An 11,982-nucleotide genomic window follows, 5' to 3' on the forward strand; every position below is an offset into this window, starting at 1 on the left:
AAGAACTGTGCCAAGCTTGAGGATATAAGTGATTGGTGTAATCCCTACTATATGTCCCAGCCTTGAGCTCAGCACTTCTATGACAAACAGTCCATGCTCTCCAGAAGTTCAATCTAAAGGGGAGACAACCTGCAGAGTGTTCTGTACAAACAAGCTCAAACAGGAGACCTGGGTGACAATCAGCAGAGGGAAGGCACTAGAAAGAAAAGGGCCTGGGAAGGGTTCCCTGGAGGAGGGGGACTTGAAGGAAGCTGGAAGCTGAGAAGATTGGAAAGGTCAGAGGGTCCAGGTTGTGAAGGGCTTTGAATGCAAACAGAGGCTTCTGGAGTCTTTGGAAGCCGCTGGAGTTCATTGAATAGTGTGAAGATGAGGTCAGTTCCAGGATTTAGGAAGATGAATTTGACAGCTGAGTGAAGGGTGGTCTGTGGGGGGAGAGACTGGGGACAGGGAGACCCCCTACCCCACCCCCCAGGAGCTATTGCAGGATTGTCAGAAGATGAGAGCCTGCTCACAGGTGGTAGTTGTGTTGGAACAGAGAAGGGGCAGGGTGTGAGAGGTGCTGGGAAGGTAAACTCCAACAAGCCTTGTCAATGGATGGCATGGAGGCTGTGAGTGAGGGAGGACTCAGGGAGGGTGTGCAGGTGGTGAACCTTGGTAATCAGAATAGAGGTACCTCACCGAGAATGCAGAGATTCAGGAGCTTCAAGGAGAAAGATGGCGAGGGTTACATTGAAGAAGGAATTGAGTAGGCTCAGTTGTAGCAGCATCAAGGAAAGTCAAAGACTTGTGGCTTTTAGGTCTCAGCAGTCTTCCCCTAGGACTCTGCAGGTGCGAGGCTCTTCCAATAAGGCTGAGGAAGCAGTACAGGACTGAGACTCTTAATTGCAGGAAGTGTCATTTACTGCCAGGGAAAATGCCCATTTCAGGACAAATATCCAAGTGCATCAGAACTCTCAGCAACAATCCTGAGAAGCATCCTGATGGAGAGGACGTAGAGCCAGCCAGCTCATGCCCGACATCCACACGTCTGAGCTGTGTGACCTTAGCAAGTCACTCCACTTCTCTACGTTCCAGAAAACTCTCAGCCTCAGAGAAGGTGCTGACCCACACTGGCAGAGGGAAATTCCTTGGCTGAGAGTTGTCTATGTGAATAAAATCACAGGAACAGTGAATAGTCTAACATGATCTTAAAAATATGAGATAATTTTTTCCCATAAAGGTCAGAATTTGATGAATTCTGTTGAGCCCAGTTGGCCTTAACGTACCCCAGAAATTATGTGTCAGAAGCAGGACTTCAGCTCAAGGTTCTCCTGCCTCCAAAGGCTGCTCACCATCTACTCTGCCACACTCCCTCCCTCTGGGAAATATTGGCCTTAAAAAGATGATTGGGAAGGGTGCGCAGCAGAGGGAGGAACTGGGGGTCATGAAAGGCTTGAACAGCTTATTTATTGCTAAAGGTTTTTCTTTGGTCACAAGCCCTGCGAGGTCCTCCCAGGTGATGCCAGCAGAGACAGCGCCAGGCTCCATGGCCTTTTGATTAATGCCATTGCCAACATTTTCTTGGTGTTCATATTTAAAAATGGCTTTCTGAATTAGAGGTCCTCTAGCCTGATGTCTTCAGATGTCTCCCTCTGGTACTCACCAGAAGTGATGGCTAAGTCATTAGCCAAGCACTCAGACTCATGCCCAAGTCAGACAGAAAGAAGTCTGGCTCTCTAGCGGCTCCCCTACCAAGGACTGAAGAGGTAGCTGTGGGAGAACACCCTGCATTTGGAAAACAAATGGGGAGTAGTTGGCTGGGCTGGCAAGTGAGCACAGTTATCCAGTCCCATTCCTAGCTCTACCTGCACTTCCAGACTAACCTACAAACTCATTCATTTAATTGAACTTTACAAACTTCATTTATTTCTCTATTGATTTTTGCTCAGTGCCTTGAAGGGTTTTCACAATAGAACTTCATAAATTTGATTTGATTGATAACTCACACACACCTTCTAGTCCCAAGCCTTGGAAGATAATAAACTTACACATGGTACCCATTCTTTGTTTCAAAGGACAGTGGTGGGGGCAAAGATGGAGGGATGACTTTGTTCAGAGCAACTGAAATCATTTCAACAGCTTGAAAACTGCTGATAAACCCAGTGGAAAAAATATTGAAGTCCTCAGTTCAATGAGACCTGCTTGTCCAGATAGCTTTGGACGGCTGCCAGTGGGAGAATCAAATGTCGTCAATTGGGTTTGCACAGCAGGAGACAATCTGTTGTAACGGCACTGGACCTGAAAAAAGAATAAATTGGTCAAAAGGGGCCTTGGATAGGAACCCTATCATTCAAATCACATGCCAGGTTACCCTGACAGCGGGGCTGGGATGGCTACCCTGTCCATCCCCTTTGACTCAAAGATTCCCAAAATGAGGCACACTCCCCGCTAAGGTCAATCCCCAAGATCCATAGAGCTGCCCTTTGGGTAGAGGCTAGGAAGCAGAAGCAAAGTTCATGCCTGGAGGCTGGGAAGTGGTTAAAGAAATTGGAGTCCATGAATGTCATGGAATCTTACCAAGCAATACGAAATGATACTGGTGATCAGTCTGGGAAGCTGAAAGTACAGATACAAAGTAAAGGGAGCTGAACCAGGAAAATAAGACATACTGTGACTGTAGTAATAGAAAGGGAAAAATAGCACTCCCAAACTCAGCTGGAACCTGGGTAATTTCAAAGACCAAGCTTGGTCCCAAAGAAGAGATCTCTGCAAAGGTGGGGTCTATGGGTGTGGAGTGCTGTATATGCTGTTAGCTAAACTCAATGGATATTTTAGTTAGTTTTGTTGAACTGACTCTTTTCTTTTTCTTTTTTATTTGTTGTTATAAGGGAAAGTTCTGTAGGTGCATGAAGGTTAGAAATGGAATTAGGGTTAGGAAATGAAAGTGATCCAAAAAACAACAAAACTCTTAAAAAAGAAGGAGTATGAACATTTCCCCCCATTCTCAGAGTTAATTCAATTTATTTAATAAGCATTTGTTAAGTCCTTACCTTTGGGCAGGTAGGCTCTAGAGTCCCAAGAATGGAAGTCCCTCCCTCCACTTCAGACCACAGACCGCGCCCCCCCCAAAGCTCTTGGTGCTGCCTGATTAGTTAGTAGCAGATATGCATATGGTTTAATCCATGAAATGGCATTCCCATTGCCATCTGCATCCTAAGGACCACTGGACTTTTCCATCTGGAGTTAGAAACTCCTATTAGAATGGAAACTCCTTGAACTGTGTCCCAGGTCTTCACACAGTGCATGGAACACAGAAAGTATTTCATTCATTCATTCATTCATTCATTCATTCCTTGGTTTCCTCCTATAGGTACCGTGATGGGACATACAAAGACACAAATGAAGTCATCTGTGCTCTCAGGGAGCCTCCATTCTACTCAATAAGATTCCCTGCAGGATTGTGGGAGGATAATCTCATCCTATTCATCCATCTTATTCAGGATGACCCAGACTGGCAAATATACTCTAAGGAGTTAGGCCAATAGGGATCTCATGAGCCCTTTGCCCACTCACCTGCAGTTTCTTTTCCCCATAATATAAAAAGAGAAAGCAATCTTGGACGGTTGGGTAATTTTGGAGCCTAGGACGGTGCTCGCCAGTGGTCTATGCTTCATCAGAGACAAGGTTGACCTATAGGCCCCCAGAGCAGGAATAGGTTCCTGGAGAACAAATGTACTCAGTGATGGTTCCCAAGTCCTCAGCTGCTGCTTCCCTCCGCTACTGGCCTATAAAGCACAGAAATGGAAGTGAAATGCACCGTTTGTACCTCCTCTCTTAGTCAGGAGTCCTCAGGTCAAGAATATTTAGAGAGACGAGAAGATACAGTGATAGAAAAGACAGAGGGAGACAGAAATTCTATGGGATGCTTTGTGCCTAGATTCTCAGCCACCAAGAGTGCAGTTGCTGTTCTCTTTCTTCTAGAGAGATCTGATGAGATAGAAGACCAGGATAAGAGAATCCCAGGGCTGTCTGGGACTTTCAGAGGTTTCAGGACCAGCCCATCCTTGAAGAAGAATCCTCTCTTCCATGTTTCCAGCTTGGGGACTCTCCTTCCCAATACAGCCCACTCCACTTTGGGAGCCATCTTTTAGACAACGTTGCCTTGTCATGAGCCAGAGTATGAGGAAATGTGACAAAGCCTGACCCCACTCATCAGCCTGGGATCTCCCAGTGTTGATCCTTGGATGGGTGTGGATCCAGTACAGCGAATGGTCAGTCCTCCAGGCTGCTGGGCCCATCAGTGACTCTCATTGTTAGATATTCTTGGAACCAGGTTTGACTCACTAGAAGATGGTGCATTTCTCCTTCCTATAATGTATCTTGCTTATGCTGTCCTTGCTCCTGTCATGGGAAAAAAACCCTCTCAGGAGCCAGGATTCTGACCCTGTACTTTTATCAGTTAGTCTAACAGACACTCAATGACAGTACTGTAGATGGAACTTGGCTGCGAAAGTGTCAGGTGAGATCTCCAAGCCCTTTGAGACCTTAGGTGTAGATATTGTGGAGACTCTGGGGAAGTGGGGGGATGATTTCTAGCCACATCAGTATTCACAAGGACAGTTTGAAAGTGACTTAATTATTTTTAAAAGCACATTTCTTGGTTCAAAATGCATTAGTGGTCCCTTTTTGCCAATGAACTGGCTGTTTTTACTCCAGTGTAGACACAGCCTCAGCATTTCCAAATGAAGAGTCACACAGTTCAGAATCCTGGATGTCCTCTGTCAGGTTTAGTTACTTTTATCCCAGCTTGGTCTGGTGTACTGGGTGGAGAGTTAGCCTTGGATCCAGAAAGACCTGGGACAGCTGGATTACATAGTGGAGAGGGTACTGGATTTGAAGTTAGGAAGATCCAAGTTCAAGGCTCCCTCTAACATACTAATAGTATGATTGTGTGTAAGTCACCTACCCTCTTAGTTTGCTGAGCCCTCTGACTTGTTACTGCATCTGTGAAGGGCATTTACACACCTGGAGCTACTATAGACTGATCACAGGATCCTAGAAGTTGAAAGAGATCCTGGAACAAAATGAATATGGCTGCTCCCTGCACAGGTGCACACAGATTCCCAATCCACTCTAATTTCTGAGGCCTTATCCCTGAGTAGGAACTATTATTATGGGAGAAGAGAAAGGATGGATAAAAGATAGATGATGACCAACACTGGACAGATGATGGAGTGAAGACCTTCCTCTGAGCACTCAATACATGAAGAGAATTCTGTAGGAGCAGGGCTTTACCTTGTTGAGGAGGCCTCTATTTTCAGCATTTCCCCTTTCCCTTGCCTCCTGGCTGTGAGTTCAGGTCTCAGCATTCTTCTGGTAGTCTCACAGGTATGATTCTCTTTAAACTGAAGGAGTAGGACTCTGTCACCTCTCACAGTAAAGGTGACACTTTGTCACCTTTGTGTCATGGTTCTGCCCAGATGAATAATGAGAAGCAGTCCAGCTCCCTGGTCAGGGCCTGTCTCTGCGATCCTCACTGTCTATGCCTGTGGTTTGTTGATAACACAACTGATGGACTAAAGAAAACTTTCCATTATGATCTAATCAGATCTGATGCTACCAGGGATGGGCTGGAGAGTTCCCTCCCACTTCCCACCACCATGGTCAATCCTGAATGTCAAATACAATTTGTAAGATCCCAGACAAGTGTCACTGAGTTTAGGAATGGTCTGTGCAGCTGCAGGAGCCATTGTGGCCTGTGCCCATGGGGAAGCGCAAAAACAGACCAGCAAAGACTGAGTGAGGGCTTGTTGATGTCTTCACGGGCCACTTGAGAGGCCAGAGTGGGAAGCTGGTGGAGAACAAGCTATGTGAAAGTAGAGAAAATGACAACTTTTGTTTTAGCATCCCCAGTACTTGACACAGAGAAAACCCTTCATCGTTGTATAGTGATTGATCAAGAAATTTGAACATCTCAAGGAAAGCTAGAATTTTTTTAGGCAAGAACAGTCAATTGTGGTGGCACATGCCTGTCATCCCTATTCCTGGGTGTTAAGCTAGTATATCACTTGGGAGCTCAGAGCTGTGGCAGGGCTAATGCTGATCAAGTAAGCCTAGCACCCATGTGGCAAGCCCTTAAGGGCAAGGAGCCAGCAGGCTGCCCAAGGAGAAACAAACCCATCCTGGCTGGAGATGGAGCAGGTTAGAGCTTCCATGCCAAGCAACAGCAAGATTGGGTCCAGGAGTGGGCACAGCACTGTACTTTCAGCCTAAGGCAGATTGGGGGGAGGAGATGGGGGAAAAGAGGGAGAGAGAGACAGAGAGAGAGAGAGAGAGAGACAGAGAGAGAGAGACAGAGACAGACAGAGACAGACAGAGAGACAGAGAGAGACAGAGACAGAGACAGAGAGACAGAGAGACAGAGAGAGAGACAGAGAGACAGAGACAGAGAGACAGAGACAGAGACAGAGAGAGACAGAGAGAGAGACAGACAGACAGACAGAGAGAGAGAGAGAGAGAGAGAGAGAGAGAGAGAGAGAGAGAGAGAGAGAAAGGGGGAACACATTCTCTTTGCCTAATTTCCATTACATTTAGTAAAGTCTACACTCCATTAAATATAGTATCAATAAAGCTGCTTCACCATCTTTAGCCTGGTAGAAGGGTCTGCTGGTGGACTCACAGGTCTTAGTATTGAATAAAACACTCTCTATTCCAGGTTTGATGACCAAGCACTTTCTAGCTTGGTTTTCCCACCAGTGAGAAGGTGAGGAGGACATCAACCTCAATGAAAGTAGCATTGGTTAGCACCAATGGTGCTGTGCTGCCCACAGTATTAGGTGCTGGAGATTCTGGAGATTCAAAGGCAAAATCAGAGTGCAATCATTTTTGACAAGGAGTTTTGTTTCTCTTGGACAACATGACACCCAAACAAACATAAAAACCCATGATAGTTTAAGACAGGCAAGAGAATTAGCGACAGGGGTTTCAGAAGAGGCTCCCTGGAGAAGACAACACACGAGCTGAACCGGGAAAGAAGCTGAAGTGAGGAGGGAGGGCATAGGAGAAAAAGAGAAGAGTGAGACAAAGGCTCTGAGGCTGGAGGTGTTCAGAATGTTACATTTGGGGAATAATAAGTAGACCATTTAGCTGGACTACACAAAGGAGGACAAGAAATAAACCTAGAAAGGTTCGCTGGAGTCAAACTGTGAAGGGCTCAGAGAGCTGACATTTTAGCCTCATGGTGGCTCAGGGGTGGCTTCTGTTCTGATAGGGGCTTGGGCTTGATGTTCTCAGGGATCTCCTGGTGGGATCCAGGCAGCAGTGTGTCCAGTCTATAAGCTTTTGTTGACCCTTTGAGGATCAGAGACTCAGTCACTGATGGGAAACGCAAAACCAAACAAAGAAAAGACGTTTATTATGCATCTATCATGGTCAGACATGGCTACCTAGGCAGAAATGAAAGCATTCATTCTGTCCAAGAACTAATATTCTGTTATAGCCATGTTAGGAGCATTTACACTTAATGTAGTGAATGGAAAAACAAGAATCTAGATACAACATTTGATTTTATAGACACCCAGACAAGTTCCTGGGATTCATCTATTCTACAAGTAAGAGTAGGTCTGATTGAGTAGATATTTCAAGGAACACTATAAATTCCCATCTATTCTTAGAAGGGTCCTCATTATTTTAATTCCTCAGTTGCACTGAGTTTTCCTTCACACCTGCTGACTCAGTTTTACTGATCTTTTATTATCTGGGAAGGAACCGCTCAGAGACAATTCCATGGATTCTCATGGATGGTGATTAGTGGTAGGAAGAAGAAAGAGGGAGGAATCGATTTCCATTATAGTTGGAGATAACGTAAGGTCCATACAATGTAGACAGAGGGTAACCTCAAGGAGGCAGGGACTAGCAGCTGCTATGATGTTGCTAGACGTTAATATCAAGGGGACTGCTTTTTCATTTGCCTGCTCCACTCTCCAACCCCTACCTGTCTCCCAATCTCCACAGTCACCAAGAGCAGCCCCCAAATCACACCCGCCAATTCTTTCAGTGCCCTGGGAGGTAGCTAGTGAAGGCCTAGAGAGCGGACCTCATAGCCTGCTGAAATAGTAATGACCACAGCACGTAGCCTTGAGGGGCCTTGGGGTGACATTTTTTTTCCTCAAGAAGAAGGAACCATCTCAAGCTCTGTGTAGGATAAGAATAATGACCTCTTTCCACTGTGATTGTTTTTGTGACTGCAGGGTAAGAATAATGACTTCTTTCCACTGTGATGTCTTCACCCAGGTGTTCCTGAGCTCTGGGGTCAGACTAGGGAGCACATCTACCTGGCAGGATATGCAAGGGGCAAAGGGAATCTTTATGGACTTAAAGGGCAGTTAGTAGCAAGAGTAGAAATTCCCAGAGTTATCTAGATGTAGGTGGTTGAGCCTTCCATCCACCCACCATTGGAACTTGGCTCTCTGCATGGGCACTCTTTCATGCCTGGGGTATAATGGAACACTCCTCCCAGGCAGAAGATGAGGACAGTGTCCTGTAGTCTGGTTTGACACTTTTTGATCATGGGGAACTGTCAGACTTTGACTGGAGCAAGTTGGATGCATCTCTCCATTGGAACATCCAGATATAATCAACATGGTTATTTTTGGAGGAACCCAGATTAGAGAAGGCAGATGGGAGGGAAGAAACTGAAGATCTTGGGCTCTTGAAAGGAAAGGAAAGCATGGCATCCTTGTCATACTTAGCTATCATTGTGAGAAATCCCCACACCACACCCTCCCACTCCCCCCACACCACACTGCCCCCACATACACACCACACACACACACACACACACACACACACACTCACACACACACATATACACACACATTTTATGAGATTTGGAACTCCCTCCTGAGATAGCTGAGCTTGACAGCATTCTGACAGATGGACAAATGGGTTGTTGGTCCCCTTCTTGGTGGTTAAGGTCATTTATTTACATTTTTCCCTGACTTCATTTTTCCTGATACAAAGAACTTGTGCTGCGTTAATCTACTTTTTTAATTAGTTGCAATGAGATATACTTGACTGCATTATTGGAAACATAATATCCTTATTGGATTATTGGGTGCCATGTTGGGAAATTTATAATGGTCCAAAGCTGCTGGCAGTGTTTAATGAGATTTCTCATTTTGCTTTCATTCATTCAGCCTTCACTGTTGTCAATAGGGCTTACCGCCTGTTTAAACGAGCTGGCATGAAATAGATGTTAGAAAGAGAATGCAGAGAGGGCCCTGAGCTGTCGCTGTCGATTGTCCTGTGGATTTTAGACCATCTTTTTATTCAGTTCCAATCCCTTCCTCTTTATCATGTCGTGTGGCCTGTCATAAATGATAACATTGAGGTTTTTGTTGTCTGCTGTCAACATGCCAGTGGAAAGGGAGACTTCAGGGGATCTACAACAGCCTCTACTGCTCTTTCTGTCAATTCTTGTTAGAGCCTAGTCCTTGGTCCAGCTGCCCACTCTGTGGCTGGAATTTGTTTAAATGCATTTGGGTCCAAGGATTAAAGAGCTTCAAGAGCTCCTAAGCATCCATCAGGGACCAATTAGTGGAGAGCTGCCATCCTCATTGTCTCGACACAGACGTATTTCGCTGAATGTCCTCTCTTCACACGTACAAAAACCCTAGATGAGTGATGGGTTTGGAGGAGGACAGCTTTCTTTACTCTTTCCTTTTTTACAGTCAGATTTCTTTATCTAGGCCAACCACAATCCTAGGGAGTTAAAATGTTACTTGACTATTCATGCAATTTGAAAATGGAGGCTTAAAAAAATCCAATCCTGGTAATCCAGATGTTTTATTTGCATTAATATATCCAATAGGTTGTTAGGCATCCTTGCTCCCTGAAGATTACCGGGGCTGTTTGTATGCAGGGACATGTAGGCATTCTCAGGGTATGGGCCACATTAAGCAGAAGGTTAAGGAAATGGCATGTTTGTTTTTTACTTTCAAGATTTTAAGAGTGCAGGAGAATATAGGCTAGACCTTGTACATGGAAGGCACCACCATGAGTTGTAGGTTTAATTGTTTCAGATAAACTTCCAGGAGCCCAACAGTCCTTAGCTACAATTAGCATTTTAAAGCAAATTAAGAAAACTTTTCTTTGCCACAATTTAGGTCACAAATCCTAATGTAACCACCCAGTGCTTTCTTTTCTTGAAATGATGAAATATGCCCATTAACAGCAGCGGTAGGCAGGACTTTAACCACCTCTCCTCTATGAACATCTTATGAACTTCTGCTGATTTTAATTCTGTTGCTGGGGATAAAGTGAGAAACAAGCTGCTTTCTCTTTGGCAGACTTTCCCTTTCTATCACAGTTTTCTACTGTCCTTCAGGTCAATTGTTGCTTCTCTACTCAGTCCACAAAATAAAACAGCGTTTTAGTAAACAGTTTCAGGTGGGGAGTTCAGGAAGACTCTTTACCACTAGAACTGTCCAAAAGTGGAATTTAATGCCTTGGGAAGGAGTGAGCTCCTCCTCATTGGGGGAAAAGTCTGGATGAACTGCTTGCCAGGGGTGTTGTAGTGGAGACTAAGGTCCCTTCTCACTTTGAAATTCATTACTTTTGTAATTCCAACCAAGGAAATGTGAAGGGAAAGGGAGGTCATCATTTTGGCATCATAGTTATGAATTGAAACTAAGGTCAGAATATTGGACACACTGGCCATTAACCCTTCACCATTACTTTAACACTATAGGTATAAATAGACAGTGTATTTGCTTCTTGCCCATGTGTTAAGAAATCAGCAAAAAAAACTTTTCTAGTATAAGGAGGGACTCAAAGCCCATTGGTATAAGACTCTCATCAGTGATGGAAATTGATTACTCAGTGCTTTGCATCTGCATGAGAGGTGCTAGTGAGACCTTCAGAGAGGCCTTGGCATTCTCATTTCCAGCTTCACTAAAGAATACCCACCAATCCAGATTCTCCTTAGGAAGAGATCTCTGATGGGAAGGAAAGAAACTGATACAGAGGAGCTGCTGGGACCCATATACTCTCTCTTTTTCTCAAATATCTCACAGCTGGTGGTATGACTCATTCACTTTGTATATTGTCTGGAATACTCTCATCTGTATAACTTCTCTGATTTTCAGTTGCTATTGGTTTGCATAAATGGGTTCATTTATTATTTGCTATGTGTAGTCTTCATGTAGCTGGCTTTTGGTGGGACGAGAGTCGGACCTTGGATATGTAGCTTGGAGCACACCTTCTCTGTTAAGGGACAGCAATCAGGAGTTTAGCTTGAACCTCAATATTATTCCCCCATGCTAGTGATATTTAAGGAGAGAGGAAAGATAGAACTCTAGCCTAGTGCTTCCTCTATGAGAAGAGCAGAGTGGCTAGCCTCATGGTCCCCATATCTTGCTTCCCCTGATGATGAGGATCAGTGTCCCTTGGAGAAAGGTGGATGGAGAAGACGCTAGAGATCTCTATGCTTGCCTCTCTGTGAGCCACATCTAGACAGACCCATATAGAAACACAGAAACTACATGGGTGATACTAATACATCCACTCACAATAGCATTTACTGGTGGGAAAGACCACAAGGTCCAGATCCCTCATTTCAGTCATGAAGAAAGCACTGACCTTTTCTGCTTAGAAGCTTGAGAGGCCCTCTCTCCCCTCCAACATCAAATACAAACTCCTCTGGGGTCTTTAAAGCCTGTCTCCATATGGTGGGTCCAGCTGACCTTTCCAGACTCATTGCATATTCATGGCTCCCATCATACAAGCAATGCTTTCACCTGTCTGATTACCTTGTTACTTCAATTGGCAAATGGATGGCTGAACAAATTGCGGTATATGAATGTTGTGTTATAAGAAATGACAAACAGACTGACTTCAGAAAAGCCTACAAAGACTTATATGAACTGATGCTGAGTGAAGTGAGGAGAGCCAGGAGGACATTATACACAGTAACAGCCACAGTGTGTGAGGACTGACTTTGAT

At 44.8% G+C, this 11,982-nt stretch overlaps 1 long non-coding RNA gene across 1 annotated transcript; it reads right to left on the reverse strand.

Annotated features, from left to right (window-relative positions):
• Window positions 1–1,898: 1,898 nt before the first annotated feature.
• LOC140532373 (uncharacterized) lies at window positions 1,899–5,510 on the reverse strand. The gene is made up of 3 exons (XR_011976476.1): window positions 5,275–5,510; window positions 3,553–3,764; window positions 1,899–2,277 (listed from the first exon to the last, which is right to left on the reverse strand). It is a non-coding gene; the product is annotated as an uncharacterized lncRNA (long non-coding RNA).
• Window positions 5,511–11,982: the final 6,472 nt, after the last annotated feature.

Source organism: Notamacropus eugenii, chromosome 3, assembly GCF_028372415.1.
Source record: "Notamacropus eugenii isolate mMacEug1 chromosome 3, mMacEug1.pri_v2, whole genome shotgun sequence".
NCBI lineage: Eukaryota > Metazoa > Chordata > Mammalia > Diprotodontia > Macropodidae > Notamacropus > Notamacropus eugenii.